The sequence below is a fragment of the Durio zibethinus genome, chromosome 11 (assembly GCF_047325235.1).
Source record: "Durio zibethinus cultivar Kanyao isolate XHJ-2024 chromosome 11, ASM4732523v1, whole genome shotgun sequence".
Taxonomy (NCBI): domain Eukaryota; kingdom Viridiplantae; phylum Streptophyta; class Magnoliopsida; order Malvales; family Malvaceae; genus Durio; species Durio zibethinus.
This window is the reverse complement of record NC_143172.1, coordinates 16,370,177-16,386,520: the sequence shown is the minus strand read 5'-3', so window position 1 is coordinate 16,386,520 and position 16,344 is coordinate 16,370,177. Positions and strand designations below refer to the sequence as shown.

General features: G+C 29.2%; 1 pseudogene across 1 annotated transcript; it reads left to right on the top strand.

The window, feature by feature from the left end:
* The first annotated feature begins 3,419 nt into the window (after positions 1 to 3,419).
* Positions 3,420 to 15,092, top strand: LOC111291473 (uncharacterized protein At5g43822-like; annotated as a pseudogene). Its single transcript, XR_016346411.1, has 6 exons — positions 3,420 to 3,576; positions 3,666 to 3,809; positions 4,150 to 4,326; positions 4,560 to 4,616; positions 11,408 to 11,472; positions 12,255 to 15,092. The product of XR_016346411.1 is annotated as an uncharacterized protein At5g43822-like (transcript).
* The last annotated feature ends 1,252 nt before the right edge of the window (positions 15,093 to 16,344 follow it).

Genomic DNA, 16,344 nt, shown 5'->3' with positions numbered 1-16,344 from the left:
ACATCTATTAGATTGTGGAGAGATAGCTTTATTGATTAATTATGGTTTAAAAAAAGAGAAAATCCATGTATTAAAGTAAACCAAGAAGGCAAGAACCAAAGAGATAACCAGAATCAACGATTTTAATTTCTCTCATGGTAGTATTAGCTGACATCAATGGATTGATAAAGAATTATGAAAACTTGAAAAGCAAGTGACAAGCGAACCTATACTTGGCTGGCTCTCAAATATGGTTTTTTTTTTACTATTTCCACATATTTTAAGTAACCATAAGACTACATATAAGTATTAATAGATGACCATATTGCATTTAAGAAGATCAGTACTTGGAGTAACTATCTTTCAAGAGATATTTTTCATTATCATAAAATAGCATGTGCTTTGAAAGTAAGGACAACATGTTAAATAGAAAGAAATCAAGTACAATCATAACTATCCTATAAGTATATGATTATTATTCAATTGCTAGACCAAAGTTATTTCAACAATAAAATCAATGCAAAGCAAACAACAACAATACCAATAGTAATCACAAAATATTAATGATGATCCTTCCATACATTCTTTTGTCCATTCTCGTCTTTATAATCACACCATTTTCTCCTCTCGACCTCTATTTTTTAATTCTTTTATAAGGACAATAGCAATCCGATCTACTTTTGGTCTTTTAAATTTTGGTTATGAAGAGAGAAAGATAGATTAACCGAGTTTGTTTATAAGGAAAAAAAAGGTTCAAGCGAAGCTGGGATGATTTCTAGTATTTGTAAAAGAAAAAAAATCATAAGAATAAATAAATAAATTTATAATTATAAAATGTTCGTCCAAAAACTATTAGCTCACTCTTCTCTCTTTTTTTCTCAGTCTTTCTCTAAAAAATCTCCTAAATTCAAAAGAGTCTTTCCTGCCCTCCAATCATTTTTTTCATCTTAGTTTATGAGGTACTCTCTTTCTATTTATTTTAGGATCTTTTCTTAATCAGAGATCTCTAGTTTTTGTTTGGCTAGACCAAATTGATTCGCTTTTTATTCATCTTTGTTTTATAATTTTGGGATATTCTTTAAAAAATTCTTAGCTTTTTTTGGTGTTTGTGTTTGGTTATAAAATTCTTGATTTGATTCCCGATCATATCTAAATACATAGCAAAAAATAATAAATTTTTTAATATTTTTTTTAAGGCATTTCTTGTTATGAAGATAAAAATAAGTTATTTTGCATGAAATTTCTTGCCTTGATTCGTAATTTGTAATATTTTAGGCTTTCTGAAAAGCTTTTTTAAGAGGAATTATTCATGAAGCTTTTTTTCTTTATATTTTGATACTATTTTTATTTTTTTTATTTTATTTTGATTTCCTTTGATTAGGTTTTCTTATTTTCTTTTTCCTTCGAGATTTGATTTTTTTTAACTTTTCGTGTAATTATTGTCTAAGAAATGTTCAATTTTTTATATTTATAATCACTCACTAATCAATTTTAATGTTTGAACTTCTGATCTTCGCATGCGTATCTGCAGCTCAAAAGAAAAATCCGATCTTGGGTAAGTTATTTTTTTACAAATTTCTAAATGGTATTGGAGCTTACATTGTCTTATTATGTTTGATAAAAAAAAAAAAACTCTCATTGTCTTAAAATTATTATCTTTTATTAATTTTTTTATCAAATTAACTCAATTTTAATTATTATTTTTAATAAAATAATAAAATTTAAAAAATTTTAAAATATGATTTATAAATTTTAAATTTTTTAAAATATATATTTTAATTTTAATTTAATATTATATTCCAAAAAATAAGATCAAATTAGAATTACTTTAATAAAAAATAATAAAAAATAATTATGAGTTATTTTTTAATATTGTGTTTTATTTATTTGTGTGGCACTTATAGTTCCTAGGAACTTGTTTATTATTAAATTTTGATTTTTTTTGCCTATTTAAAATCAAGATTAAATCTAATAGACAAAACTAACTATCTAAAATCGGAATTAAGAAACTTAAAAATACTCATTTTTTTTTTACAAAGGCAGATTTTATTTCACTAGCTTTCTAAATATGCTAACTAATTTGAAATTATATATGCATCCAAATTACCATCTAATAAGCCTATAAATAGTACATGCTATGTATTTTTTTTTTTAATTTGTAACCTTTGTTTTATAATTATATTAATTTTATGATTTTATTCTTATAAGAATATTTATTTTCTCTTTTGATACACTACTGCTAAATTTTTTAAAAATTTGATCATTATCACGTAAACGGAGGTGAATGGAAGTATATAAATATTTTTTATATAATTTAATTCATCGTTCATTAATATAATTTTTTAAAATTTTTATCTTTTGTTATATTTTTCAATATTATGAGCACAATTATAATAGCAAAACGATACTTATAAAAAAATTAATAAAGAATATCTATACTTGTTTTATGATTTAATTAAATTTTATTCAATTACTTAAAAAAATTTTACACGTTAAAATTTAAATAATGACTTTTTTTCTTTTAATTAATAAAAGTTTGCTACTTTTTTATTTCTGACAACCGTACACTGTTAATCCATAAATTTATTGTACGTTAATCTTTTAGAGGCAAACTGAAAAAACAATAGTGCCACAAATAAAATATTACAGAAATAGGAGGACTAAGAACTTAAATCTAATAAAATCATCAAGGACTCTTGTGGAAGAGTAACTCTCTCGAAAAATCCCCAATTGAAAAATATATAAAAATATTTGTATTTTAGTCGCAACTTTTCTCAGAAACTCCAAATTGGCTTCGCTATGCCCTCCATGGTTTGCCGAAGTCGGGCAAAAAAAATCTTTATTTTATTTTAATTTCATAGTCTTTATTTTTTTTTTTTGAATCCGCACCTTCATTTTTTCCCTCAGTCTATATTTTCCTAACTTAGTTTTTATTTTGTTTTATTTTATAGGAGCTGCTTATATTTGTATATTTATACATGTTAGGATTTTGTTGAAGTAATCTTACCTAGAGCTTCGAGCTGTAATGTAGCCTTAGAATTTCCATTTTACGTTTTATTTATTTATTGTAAATTTTGCTTATGAATTACTATGTGGGTTTTTATTTTTTTGAAAGAATTTCTGGGTAGTTTTGTTTGTTTCAGATTTCCTTTTTTCTATTATTTTAACGGATATTTGTAGCTGAATTATTGTTATGTAGTATCTGTTTCTATGTTCTACTTGCAAAGTAACAATGTCAATTTTGAGTTTTTGACTTAAAATCTTTTTCTTGGCTTTTGCTCTGCATCATTTCTTTGAAAAATAAAATGTTTTTTTAATGTTCAGTATATATGAATTGTACGTATGTGTGTTTATATTTTTATAGTTTTTCTGTTTAAGTTCTGGGTAGCTTTAGTTTGTTAGTTTCCCTTTTTGCTTATATTTTAATGGGTATTTGTAGGTTTAATCATTATTCATTGATTATTGATGGAAGCAATATTAAAGAAATATCAGCAGAAATTCAGAAAAGCAAAAGATGAAATGAGTAAATGGGACAAGCTTCAATCTCGCTTAATCTCTTAGTTTAGAAATGCTTCTTCCATCATTGCCAGATTAGAGGTATAACTTAAATTTTCCCGATCTTCAAAACTTCTCTTCATTTTTTTAATTTTAATCTCTTTAATAACAGGTTTTTTTTTTGTGATCAGATTATTCAAAATTCAAAAAATTATGCGAGTTTAAATTCTGTGGGGGGCATGGAAATTGCAGTGTTGCAAAGCAGATGGATTCTTTGCAAACCATTTTTACTTTCCATGAAAAATACCATTAAGTGTTTATCTCTAATCAATTTAGTTTATGTTTAGTTGTGGCTTTTGCTATTTGCTTTTTGAAAACATAAATGATAGTTTTGATTAATTAAAATTTAAAGACAGAAAATTTTGTAAACGTGTGTCTTTATTTTTATATGTAAAACCTATGTTGCATATTAATCATTTACTACTTTTAATTATGTAAGTATGGTTTTGCGTTTTAACAACTTTGGGAATGTAAATGCCATAGAGAAAAATCAACAACCAAGCAAAGTCTTAATTGAAAACAATGCTAAAACCTTTGGTAAATTATTAACTAGAGATAGTTTTCTTGTTTTTTATGTATTTATGTTTTAACTTTAATTCTAAAACGATTTTCAAGGATGGTTTTCGCGCTGTTGTTCTTTCTCTGGAAAAGCTTCAACATGATGGTAAACAGCTTGCAAAAGGTAGTTCTTATCATGAACAAGAAGCAACTGCAACATAGAATTGGCATAAGACCATTTCTTACAAATTGCATAGATGGGCTTATGCTTTTCCATGAAATGCTCCTTGCTGAGTAAGGAACCGTTTCATCTTTCAAAAATTTTCTGAGCATGACTTTTTTATTGCTTGGTGTTTTATTTTTTTATGATATGTTACAAGTAAGAATTTGTGGAGTATTTATGTTTTGGTAAATTGTTCATGATTGCACTTTTGACCATATGAGATTTGAAGAACTTGCTTTGATTAACATTTGGTTAAAATCAATTAGTTTAGATTCTAAGTGATTGATTATTTTGTGTTTGTCAGGTACCTTCTTAAATCATCATTGGTTTCAGCAGCTTTAGCACTTGCTTTGAAATCGAAGTAAGCAGAACTCATTATCATGCAATTCAAAAATGTCAATGAAACTCGCTTGGTCTTTTTTATCTTGCTAAGACTCCATAGGAATTCAACTGCAGCCTTGGTATGGTGTGATTAGGCACCTTTTTAGTGCAATCATACCATGCCAAAGCATTTGGGTGACAAGGGTGTAGCATGGTGGGAATGGCCCACTGTCCTGTACCTTCGATTAATGAGTAGAAAATGTTGCTCCGGCCACAACCCCTTTTCCCCTTTTGCCTCTTCTTGATTTTATTTTTTCAATCCCCTTTTTCCTTTTACCTCTTCTTGATTTCTTTTTTGATTTTTTTTGTTATTTTTTCATATATTTTGTTTAAGGATTTTAATTATTTATATAGTTATTTAAAGTGATAAATAAATTTATATGATTACATAGTAAACAACTAAATGAGTACATAAATACTTTTATATATATATATATAGACATAATTAATTACATAAATAATTTTATATATAATTGATTATATATAAATAAATGGTTATAGCATTATAAATACATAAATTCAAATATAAAAAATATATAATTATATAAATAAATACATAAATAAGTTAATAAATAATTGAATAAATTATCATTGAATATATTATCTATTTTAATATAAAATAATATGTGTCACTATTTTTGAGTGAATAAAATTTTTTATTTTAAAATGTTAAATAAAATTAAAATATTATAAAAATACAAACAAAAGATAATAAATAATAGAATACTACTTTGTTTAGTTTTAATATATTATTATCATTTTTTCAAAAAAATATTTGACATATTACTACCATTTTATTAATTTTGAATTATTTATTAACAAAACTATTATTTGATAAAAATATTTTAGTAATTTTCAATTATTTATTAACTTTATAAATGTCAAATAATTAAAAATAACATTATATACAAACTTTAATCCAATGTCCTTAATGGTCATTTGCTCTTTTTACTACAATTCACCTAACTACTGTTGTAACTTTTGCATCCAAACATATATTGTGACACTAATTTTAATCTTTCTACTATTGGAACTAATTTCACCACTAAAATATTAATTTGATTTTCAAAGTTTCCAATTTCATTGGGGCCAAAAGCATTTTTCGAAATGGGTCCTAAGATATAAAGTCATGTGAAACACAAAATCCTTTACCTAAATTGGCTCAAAGGATGTTTATATGGCTCTGAGTCCTACCTGAAGTTTTATTTTGATCATGTGCTGACTTTTTTCTTCTTAAAAAATCCATCCAAAAGAGATGCTTTTTGAAACTATGAATAGGCCTAATACTTTTGAATCCAAACTTCTTCTCAGCTTATCTTGTTGTTGTGCGTTAGCTTAAATAAGTATGATATGTAGAATTTGTGTTCATCTACATTTTATTTTATCTGATAGGCCTATTTCTTTAGCTTGCCTACTTTTTGATACGTAATGAATGGATAATACTCAAATAAGCCCTTGAACTTCACTTAAAATTGAAAATAAGCTCTTGATCTTTGTTTCATGGAATTAGGGTTATTAGTTTTTATTTTATTATAATAGAAACCTTGACGTGACGAAATATATTATATTTTGATAAAACCTTCTTGGGTGACTGGTGTAATCTATAAAAAATACTCGTATAAATTTACTTGGATGAACTAGATGACAAATACTTGAGAGAATACTATTTTAATAATGTTGGCAATTAGAATTTATTCACCCATCTTTTGATTTAATGAGTATGATTACAATGAAAAAAAAATTCATGATCTTAATTTCATTTAATAAAACATTCAAAGCTTATTTCTATTTCTTTTTTAAAGTTCAAGGGCTTATTTCAATATTATCTATTAATTGTGCTTATTCACCCTTTTTCCATATGAACATATGAATTCTTGTTCACATTCTTCCTACTTTGTTAAAATAAGTTTATTTAACTTACTAAAAGAAAGGGATTGCTTTTACTGCATTCTATTTGTTAGAATTAAGGTTTTAGAGAACAACTTGCTAATATTTTGGATTAGCTTTTCATTATATAGACAATGCTAAGGAAAGAGAATCAATTATAAATTACAAATTAATCTCCCAATTAATCCATCCTAAACTGTCTCCTATGGAATATTCTCATAATATTTCAACTTACACATAAACATACATTAATATTCCTTAAGTCGGAGCATATATATCAGTCATGCTCAGCTAATTACATATATAGTCAACTCAAACACCTGGAAGTGATTTCTTAATAATACTGGCTAGTTGTTCCCCATGCACACATGCTTTAATAATATTGTTCTACTTTATAACTTTTCTTAATGAAATGATAGTCAATTTCTATATGCTTGGTTCTTTCATGAAATACTGGATTGGAACCAATATAAATTGCCGTCTAATTATCACACCATAACTTTTTAGGGGTCCAAACTGAAAGCTCAATTTCATCTAAAAATTGAACCTTTTATAATACCTTTGTTGTAGCCAAAACCAGGGCTCTATACTCTGTTTCTGCACTAAACCTAGCAACTACTTGCTATTTTTTGCTCTTCCAAGACATCAGATTTTCCAAGGAAGATAGTATAACCAGATGTAGACTTTTTATCTATAAGAGAGCTTGCCTAATCTGCATCTGCATAGGCTTGATACCCTCATCACTAGTAGAACTGTAGAATATTCCATTTTCAAGATTTCTCAACAAATATCTAAGGTTGTGCATCATTGCTCTCTAGTGAGTATCTTTGGGAGCTACCATGAATTGACTTACCACACTAACTGAAAAAGATATATTAGGTCTCATCATGGTCAAGTAATTCAATTTTCCCACTAGTTTTCTATAAGGTGTTAGATCATCAAGTAAAGTGCCATCTTCTGGAGAAAGCTTGATACTTAGATCTATCAATGTGTCACTTGGCTTGGCATGGAACAAGCTTGCATCTCTCAAAATATCCAACACATAATTCTTTTGAAAGACAAAGATTCCCTTTTTACATTTTTTCACTTCAATAACTAAAAAATATTTTAATTAACTAAGATCCTTGGTCTCAAATTAGGGCTTAAGATACATCTTAAATTTGTTAATCCCTTTACTATCACTACTAGTGATGATATCATCTACACTCATAAGAATATAAGGCTAAAACTTGGCTGCATGTAAAATACTAAACGATCTTTCTTACTTTGTTGCATGCCTTACTAAACAAGAGCTACACTAAATTTGTTGACCCATACGCATGGAGTTTGCTTCAGACCATACAAAGACCTATGTAAATAGCACACCTTCTTAGACTCCCCTTATGGTTGCTCCATATATACCTCCTCAGTCAAGTCACCGTGTAGGAAAGCATTTTTTACATCCAATTGATGTAATGCCATTTATGTGTAGCAGTAAAATTAAGAAATAAACGAATAGATGTCATTTTTGCCACAGATGAAAAAGTATCAAAATAATCTACTCTGTTTGTGCATATCTTTTGGCTATTAGTCTTGCCTTCAATCTAGTCAATGACCATCAAGATTCAATTTTATGTTGTAAACCCACTTGCACTCAATAGCTTATTTCCCTTTTGGTAAGGAAACCAAGTCCCATGTATGGTTGGCCTTTAAGGCCATCATTTCATCTTTCATAGCTTTATGCCATCCTGAATCTGCAAAAGCATCATGAAGAGTACAAGGCGCAGTAATAACATCAATTGTGACAATACAAGTTTGAAGTTGAATAGAAAGTCTTTTGTATGTGGGTGTGTATAAAGAAAATTTTTTCCAAGTTTGCGTACATTTTTGTAAAGCAATCAGTATATTTTTAGCCATAGTGTCTTAAGGTGAATCCATCAATAAAGAGATTGTTTCAATAAGGGAAGTTTTCGTAGACGGATCAACACAGGTCCTTCTATTATACGTATGACTAAATTGAGTATCTGGATATGCCTCAGAAAGAGGCGCATTGACTGGTGTACTATGTATCTAATAGATGAAAAAATCTTTTTCTTTTGATATGATAGGTGATGGATGAGACTATAGTACCGAAGGAAAAGGAACCGACTCATGAAACATGACATTTGTTGAAATAATAAAACAACTCAAGTTTAAAGAGTAGCATCGATACCCTTTTTGGACATGAGAATAACCTAGAAAGATACATTTAAGAATGTGGGTCTAATTTAGTGCGACCTTGAGGAGTGTCACAAATAAAACATGTACACCAAAACACCTTGAGGGAGATTGAAAATAAGAGATGATCAAGACACAATACTTGAAGAGAAACTTTTCCTTCAAGAACCGAAGATGGTAAATGATTTATAAGATAGCATGCTGTGAGAAGACAGCTTCACTCTAGAACACTTTAACAACCTTCATTTAAAATAAAAAAGCTCTAGCCACGAACAAATGGCGATTCTTTCTTTCAGTACTCCCATTTTACTATGGAGTCTTTGTACACAAGGATTGATGAACAATACCTTTTTCATTTAGGAATTGAACAAACTCTGTAGAAAAATACTTTCCTCCATTATCATTCTGTAAAATTTTGATAGAGTTACCAAATTGATTCTCTATTTTTGCATGAAAGGGAGTGAAGACAGAGAATAATTTGGAGCTGCTTTGCCATAAATACAACCAACAAACTCGTGAATAATCACCAACAAATGCCACAAAGTATCTATAACTAGATTTTGAAATAATAAGACAAGGGCCCCATACATTAGAATGAATCATAGCAAAGGGAAACTTTTCTCTTTTATTAAATCGAGGTTGATAGAATGCTTTGTGTAGTTTAGCGAACTTGCACGATTCACAATCAAAACTAAAAGATGATAAATGAGGACACATAGCTCGTAAAGTTGACATAGATGGATGACTAAAACCACAATGAGATTCATAAGCCAATGACAATTCTCTTAAGTATGTCATTAATCCAGATTGTATCTTCTATATGTCATCAAGCACATAAAGACTACTCTCGATCCTTCCCTTACTAATAATTTGCTTTTTCAATAGATCTTAAAAAACACAATAAGTAGGAAAAAAAGAAACATTAAAATTTAAATTCCTTGTTATCTAACTGAAAGTAAGTTAAGGAGAAAAACAGACATGTAGTACATACTGTAAATGTAACATGGATATAGGTCGAGCCTTGCTACTTCCTATAATATCTATAGAGTTTCCATCAGCAACCAAAACATAATGTTTTTCAGTCATAGGAGTATATGAATAAAGAGTACCTATAGTACCCGTAATGTGATTTGAAGCTCCTAAATCAATCACCCAAGTCCTGGAGGGGTTAGCTAGGCATATAGTAGATTTACCTTGTATAAAAGTTACTGTTAAAAAAGAGATCAAAGTCTGATTTTGAAGCATTTGAATAAGTCTGTCATACTCATTTTAGGATAACTAAATTCTTTTCTCCTCTTGTTGTTGGAGTTGAAGCGCAGCATCAGTCACATGTCACTAGTGGGTCAGAATTGCCTTGAAACTACGGACAAACATTCTGTAAGTGTCCCTGCTATCCATAATGATAGTGGAACCATGGGTTTTCTTTACCACTTTCACATCCTCTACCTCATCTATCATGTCTTTTGCATGGGGCTCACTCTTCATGTTGTGGGGCCATAAATACTATCCTATTTTCTTTGTGGAGAATCATGCTAAGTGACCCTACTCAAGCACTTATAAGTATCCAATAAAGAAAGTAGATCTCTACTAACATTTGAGTACTCGCACTAGCGTACTCATTCTTTAATCCTACTAAGAAAAACATTACAGTTAGAGCCTTTCGTTGCTCTTGGTTTGTCTTCAGATCGGTAGACAAGTGCATGAGTTCATTAAACTCGTCATATACCTCATTGAACGTAGCAAAATATTCCATTAGGTTTTTATCGAACTGTTCCATTCTAGTGAATGCCTGGTAACATCTAAGATCCTCTACCAATTATTAGAATTTGCATAAACAATTTTTAAAGCATCTTAAAGTTCCTTACTTTTAAAGTATCGATTGAACATCACCTTGACTTGTCATTCCATTGAGTTAGATAATTGTCTAAGTACTTGATTGTCACAAGGTCACCAACACAATCTTGCTTCATGATAAGTAGTTGTAGCCATCAAGTTTCTCATTCAACAACTGTGAGCTCATGATAAACTTATGAGTTATCACTTTCGATGCGGTTACCTATTCTTTTACCATGGTTACAAAACTTTTTTCCTCTAAAACACATTAGTAATCCTTCAATTAGGTAACACAACCCCAATCAACAACCAGGAACACCGTCTTTGGTTTTGTAGCCACGTTTTATACTAAGAAGAACTTGTCTCCCTTAATCGATCATTCATGAAGAGGTTGCAATCTCTTTTTCTTGCCACTTTTGAGAATAAAATGACGGTTCTTTTCAACTAATGAGGGATTATTGAAAAGGAAGAAAAAGTTTTAAGTACGCAGCTTTAAAGTTGCGGATCAAAGTCTGTAGTAGCGACGGGTTAAGTGATGACTCAAGGGTTATTGCAGAGGCTTTTAGGGAAAGAGATAGAAAGGGAGCAACAGCGACTAGGGTTGCACTGCTGGCTTTGATACCATGCTTGAATTAAGGCTTTAGATAACCACTTGCTAATCTTTTAGATTAGCCTTTCATTATATAAACAATACTAAGAAAAGAGAATCAATTACAAATTACTAGTAATGCTTCCAATGAATCCCTCTTGAACTGTCTCTCATGAAATATTCCCATAATATTCTAACTCACACACAAGCATATGCTAACATTATTATCCATGGCTTTGTAATCATGTGTTTTCTTGATGTCGTAGTTCCAGTGATCTTGGTGTAATTCAGCAACTTTTGGTTGATCAACCCAATATACTAAACAAGGAAGGTACATTTTGGACAAAGTTAGCTAGATTTATTTTGCATGTATTTAGCTGTAGTTACCTTGTTGATCAACCCAATATACTAAACAAGGAGGGTACATTCAAGAAAAAGTAAGCATTTCCTTAATTCCATCCCAATTGTGTACACTTTACAAAGATCAATAAACAACAAAGAATATTGGATGGCTCAACAAGAATTAAATCAAAGTATATTTTCTTGCAAAGAATATGCTACTAATTTAGAAATGATGGTAGGAATCACTTCTTCTATTTGGCATGCCCTCATAGAATTCCAAATCTCCTTTGCATTGGTAAGCAGAGCTAGATTACCTTGATCTTAATGAAGCCACTTCTCATTAATAATAGCCATTAATCCTTTCTATAGATATTGAAGATAATGGATATTAATATATACATTCGTGTTATTGAATTGAAAAATTTTTTTGTTTAGCCTTATTTGGAAGTATTTACAGAATGGTGTTAAAGTAGCTTCAAATTACCAAATTATATTTGCAACAAATGTGATTATTAACTTTATAATAGAAGTTTGACCTATTTTTTTTTTTTTTGAATTCTTTTGCATCATGGTGATATTAATTATTTAGAATTTGTATGTTATGAGTTATAACTTGTTATTTATGTATTTATCTATCTTTTTCCTATTGTTTCCTAAAAATACAATGGTTTACAAAAGTATTATTATTACTATTTTTTTTTGGTAGTTTAATCATATTGTATTTCTGCATATTAGGTTCTAACTTATGCTTATTGTAAACTCCCTTTGCAGTCCAATGCATCTTTGACATCATATTTATGAAAAAGATATGTTGATTTGATGTATATCTGTTAGACAACTTTTTATTCCCTGATTTCATTGTAAATAGTGCAAAGACTAAAACCTCTTGGTTTTGTTAAATTCACTAGCAACATGCTTGTACCTTGCTTTTAAAATTATTAGATTGTGAAGCCATGAACACCTAGCATTCTATTTTTTTTCATGTGTGGCATGCTAACTGGAAGCTTTGCTTTGATAAAGACGTTAATTGTGATCCCTGTTATTTGATAATGGATCAACCTAACTAGTTATTTTACACTCTAAACATGTTTAATTCATTAGTTCAAGCAATATCTTCATTTCTGATTGCATATAACTTGCAAAATAGTAACTCTTACTAAAGATTTGCTTCTAAATTTCACCATTTTCTTATGGAGCTATGTATTTGTGTTTGAAGCTCGAGTTTTGTTATATTTTGCTAATCTTATTTTGCATAACCTTGTTTCACTCTATCTTTCCTTTAATTGTTTTTTTTTTTAGAGCTTTTAGACTTAATTTTATCATTTTTTTTCTCTGTTCCTTTGACTATAGTTTGGTTTAAGCCTATGCTATACAAAGATCTCTCCTTACTTGATACATGATCAAGGGTAAGATCAAGGGTACTCTCTTTTACCTAATAGAGTAGAAAAATGGGAAAGGAAAATAAATAGTATTGAATTAACTTTATGTCAAGTTATGGACCCGTTGTAATCATGTCAAATCTTATTTACTTTACTTTTTTTTTTATATAAGTGGTAAACTATTTCATTTAGAAGCATATAGATAGATCTTAAGTAAGTATAAATAAAATTCTAAGTAAGTATAAGTAAAACTCTTTCTAAGAAATTCTCTGAAATATAAGTATGTTTTTCTAAACTTCTTTCCCTTTGGTAATTTTTTTTTCTTCCCTAATATTTAGTATTTAGTTCAGTGTTCTTCTATATCATGATTTGCATTGATACAAATTAATATGCTCTGTAGTTATCACAATATTGTAGATTTTTTGCATCAAAATTTCTTTTCATCTGAGGAAATCTTTAAGGTTGGAATAGGTTTTGACTTTAGCTTGAGTAGCTTCACTAATTGTGTCTGTTCTTGGGACCAATAGGGACGTTTTTACTTCAACATCTGTCTTAGATAATGGGTAATTTGAGCAAGATCTAAAAGAAATTCACCCATTTAATTAACTATGTTAAGGAATTGTTACATTTGTCTCTTTGAAATATTTTAATTAGGAAAATCTTTAAGTGTCTTAGCAATGTAAGATTAAGCAATGTGTTGGCAATCTTTTAAATACATGCCAAGGAAATCTATCTTTGTACCACCAATTATCATCTTTTTTTCTGACAGCATTATTTAATATTGTTGTACAGTCATCTAGAGCTTATTAAATAACTATGTATAAGTTGTCAAATTTAGAGAAAAGAGAATAATATCATGAGCTAGAATGGAGGCTTTGAAGAAGCATAAGCGGTACTTTCAAAAGTGTGCTCAGGGGTGAGAGTTGTAATAGTGCTTGTGGTTATTTTGGATTTTGGGGTTGAAAAAGTGGTTATTCTCCATTTCTTTTAGGTTTTTCCTTAATTGGTTGTTTTTCTCTGAATCTATAATCCATTTTTCAGTTGTACCAAAAAAAGGTTTGTTTAAAGGAAGAGTTTAAATGGTTGTTGTGATAATGGTGTGAAGAATGGTTTTGGTTGAGAATATGACGTTACTGATGTAGTTGGGGGTTTGTATTGGAATTGTGTGAAAAAAAATTTTAGAGGTAAAGGTGGGTTGTATGGTTGATAAGGTTGAGAAGGGGGAGTATAGGTTTGGTGAGTATCATTTAGTCTAATATTAAGAGTAAAGATACTATAATTGAAGGTTGGCAGTTGTTGGTGCTTCTGCAAAGTTAATTTTGAAGATCTACAAATTGGATCTTGAAACTTTTCATTTTTTTCTCTTTCTGCAAAAGTATAAGTGTAACTAGTATTGGTTTCCACTATGTGTCTAAGTTTTTTATTTACAGCTATCATTCTTGTCTAAATATCAAGAATAATTTTTTTAAAATTGACGAGGTTCTAGTTAAAGTGTTGGCTCACTTTATCTAGCTTGTTTTTTTATCTTATATGCAAAAATGCATTTTGTTGAATAGATTTCTTTGTGTGTCAGTTCAAAACTCTTCTACGCGAGAAATACTTTTTTGGTTTTCATATTCATCTTTGTTAGTGGGGTTTGGGATCTTTGGGGTGTGTTTGTATTGATTTTTGTAGAATTCTTGGAGATGAGAAAATTCTGAATCATAAGAGGATTGAATTGGTTGCATTATACAAATATGTTGAATAGGAACATCTGGAACAGTTCCTTTTTGTTTGCAACTATTTTGAAACTTAGCCATTTTTGCATCTTCTTTTAGAAGATAAGCAAGACCAGCAGTATAACAGGGTAAGGTTCTTTTAAGTTTGGTTTTCTTAAGTGTTTGGTTTAAACAAATTTTCGAAAAGAAGTTTGGTTTCTTGTGTTTAGGATAAATGACATAATAGCAAACTTTCCTAAAGGTTCACCAAGGAGATTTACCTTGGGGTCTCCGTTTTCATATCTTTTTTTTAGCTTCTATTGTGAAGTTTTTTTTTTTAGCTTTTTTTAGGAATCATCATCATCAAAGAAGCTTTGTGTATCTGTTTTTTTGGTATCCTTTGCAACTTCAATCAATATTCCAATAACAATGTCCATCTGAAGACTTGTATGCATACACAAGTTTTTCATCAGGTTCGAAGTGTGTAACTGACACATTTGATTTTGCATGACATGGTCGCATCATAAATTGTGTGAGAAAAACAAAAGTTGGAATGAGAATCTTTTTTACTTTTTGTGATCAAACTCAATTGTCATTATATCATCTGGTTTTGTTGTGTAAGAGGGATTAAAGTGTTGGATCGGTCCATCTTGTTTTCAAACTTTTTGATAACTTATTGTCCATAACTTAGGAAGTAGGGTAGCAAGTTTTTCATTTGAGATTTACTTTGGAATATGAATACATCTGGGATTTTTGTCTGCAACTTTTAATTTAACAAACAATGCATCACCAGAGTTAGGCATAAGTAGGTTTATGGGATGATCTTGAATTTTGTAAACCATTTGGTAATGAAAGATTGCTTGGAATCTTTTCATTTCAATTCTTATAATTTGCACTTGAACTTTTAGCGCATCTAGCAAAGTTGAATCATGTAAAGATATGTAATTAGGAATACTATGAAAAAGATAATTCCCGCATTTAGAGTCATTTCAACTATGGCAATTATTGCATGTTGGAAATCTCTAAATCTTTTGTGCAGTAAAGCTATCTTGGTACACGTAAGAATATTATTTTTGCCATAAAAATTTAATGCTATTCTAATAGCGTTAAAGTTAATGTGAGTATATTCTTGATCTAGTCATTGTTGTGGAAATTTTATAGGAATCTAGAGAGTAAAAAAATGTTTTTGAGATCCAGTTAGTAGAACACATTGATCAAATTTTGAAGTTTGTACATATTCTTTTGAGGCTTGATATTTTGGTTTTAAAATGGTGTTTATAAATCTGACTATAGAAGGAAAAGTTTTAGAGAAAGCATTATAGGGATTTATAAAGGGAAGTTTTGACTTTGGGATTTTTTTGTTTTATGGAATATAGTTAATCTTATAAAATGAATCTAATTTTGACAAATCCATAAAATAAGAGATCTTCGACTATCTTATTCCACCCAATCTTTGTAATCATCTAGTATTACTTTTTTATATGCATCATGAGCGCGCTGATACCAATGAACAGTTGTTTATCTTTTGTAGCTCTAATACCAAGAAATCACAGATCGATTACTTGCATCAAGAAAATATCAAAACTAAGCAATCCATAATTAGGGCATAAACCAAAGTATTTTAGCTAGTGTTCAAGAGTAAACGTCCTTTTGGCATAAATGTTGAGCAAAGTAGTCTAACTTTTATGAAATTATGCCTTTCATTATAGTAGCTTATTTCAATATTCCTTGGAACAGCAACTTAGCATTATTAAGTGGATCAATGGTCCGACAATTGCAAAATAT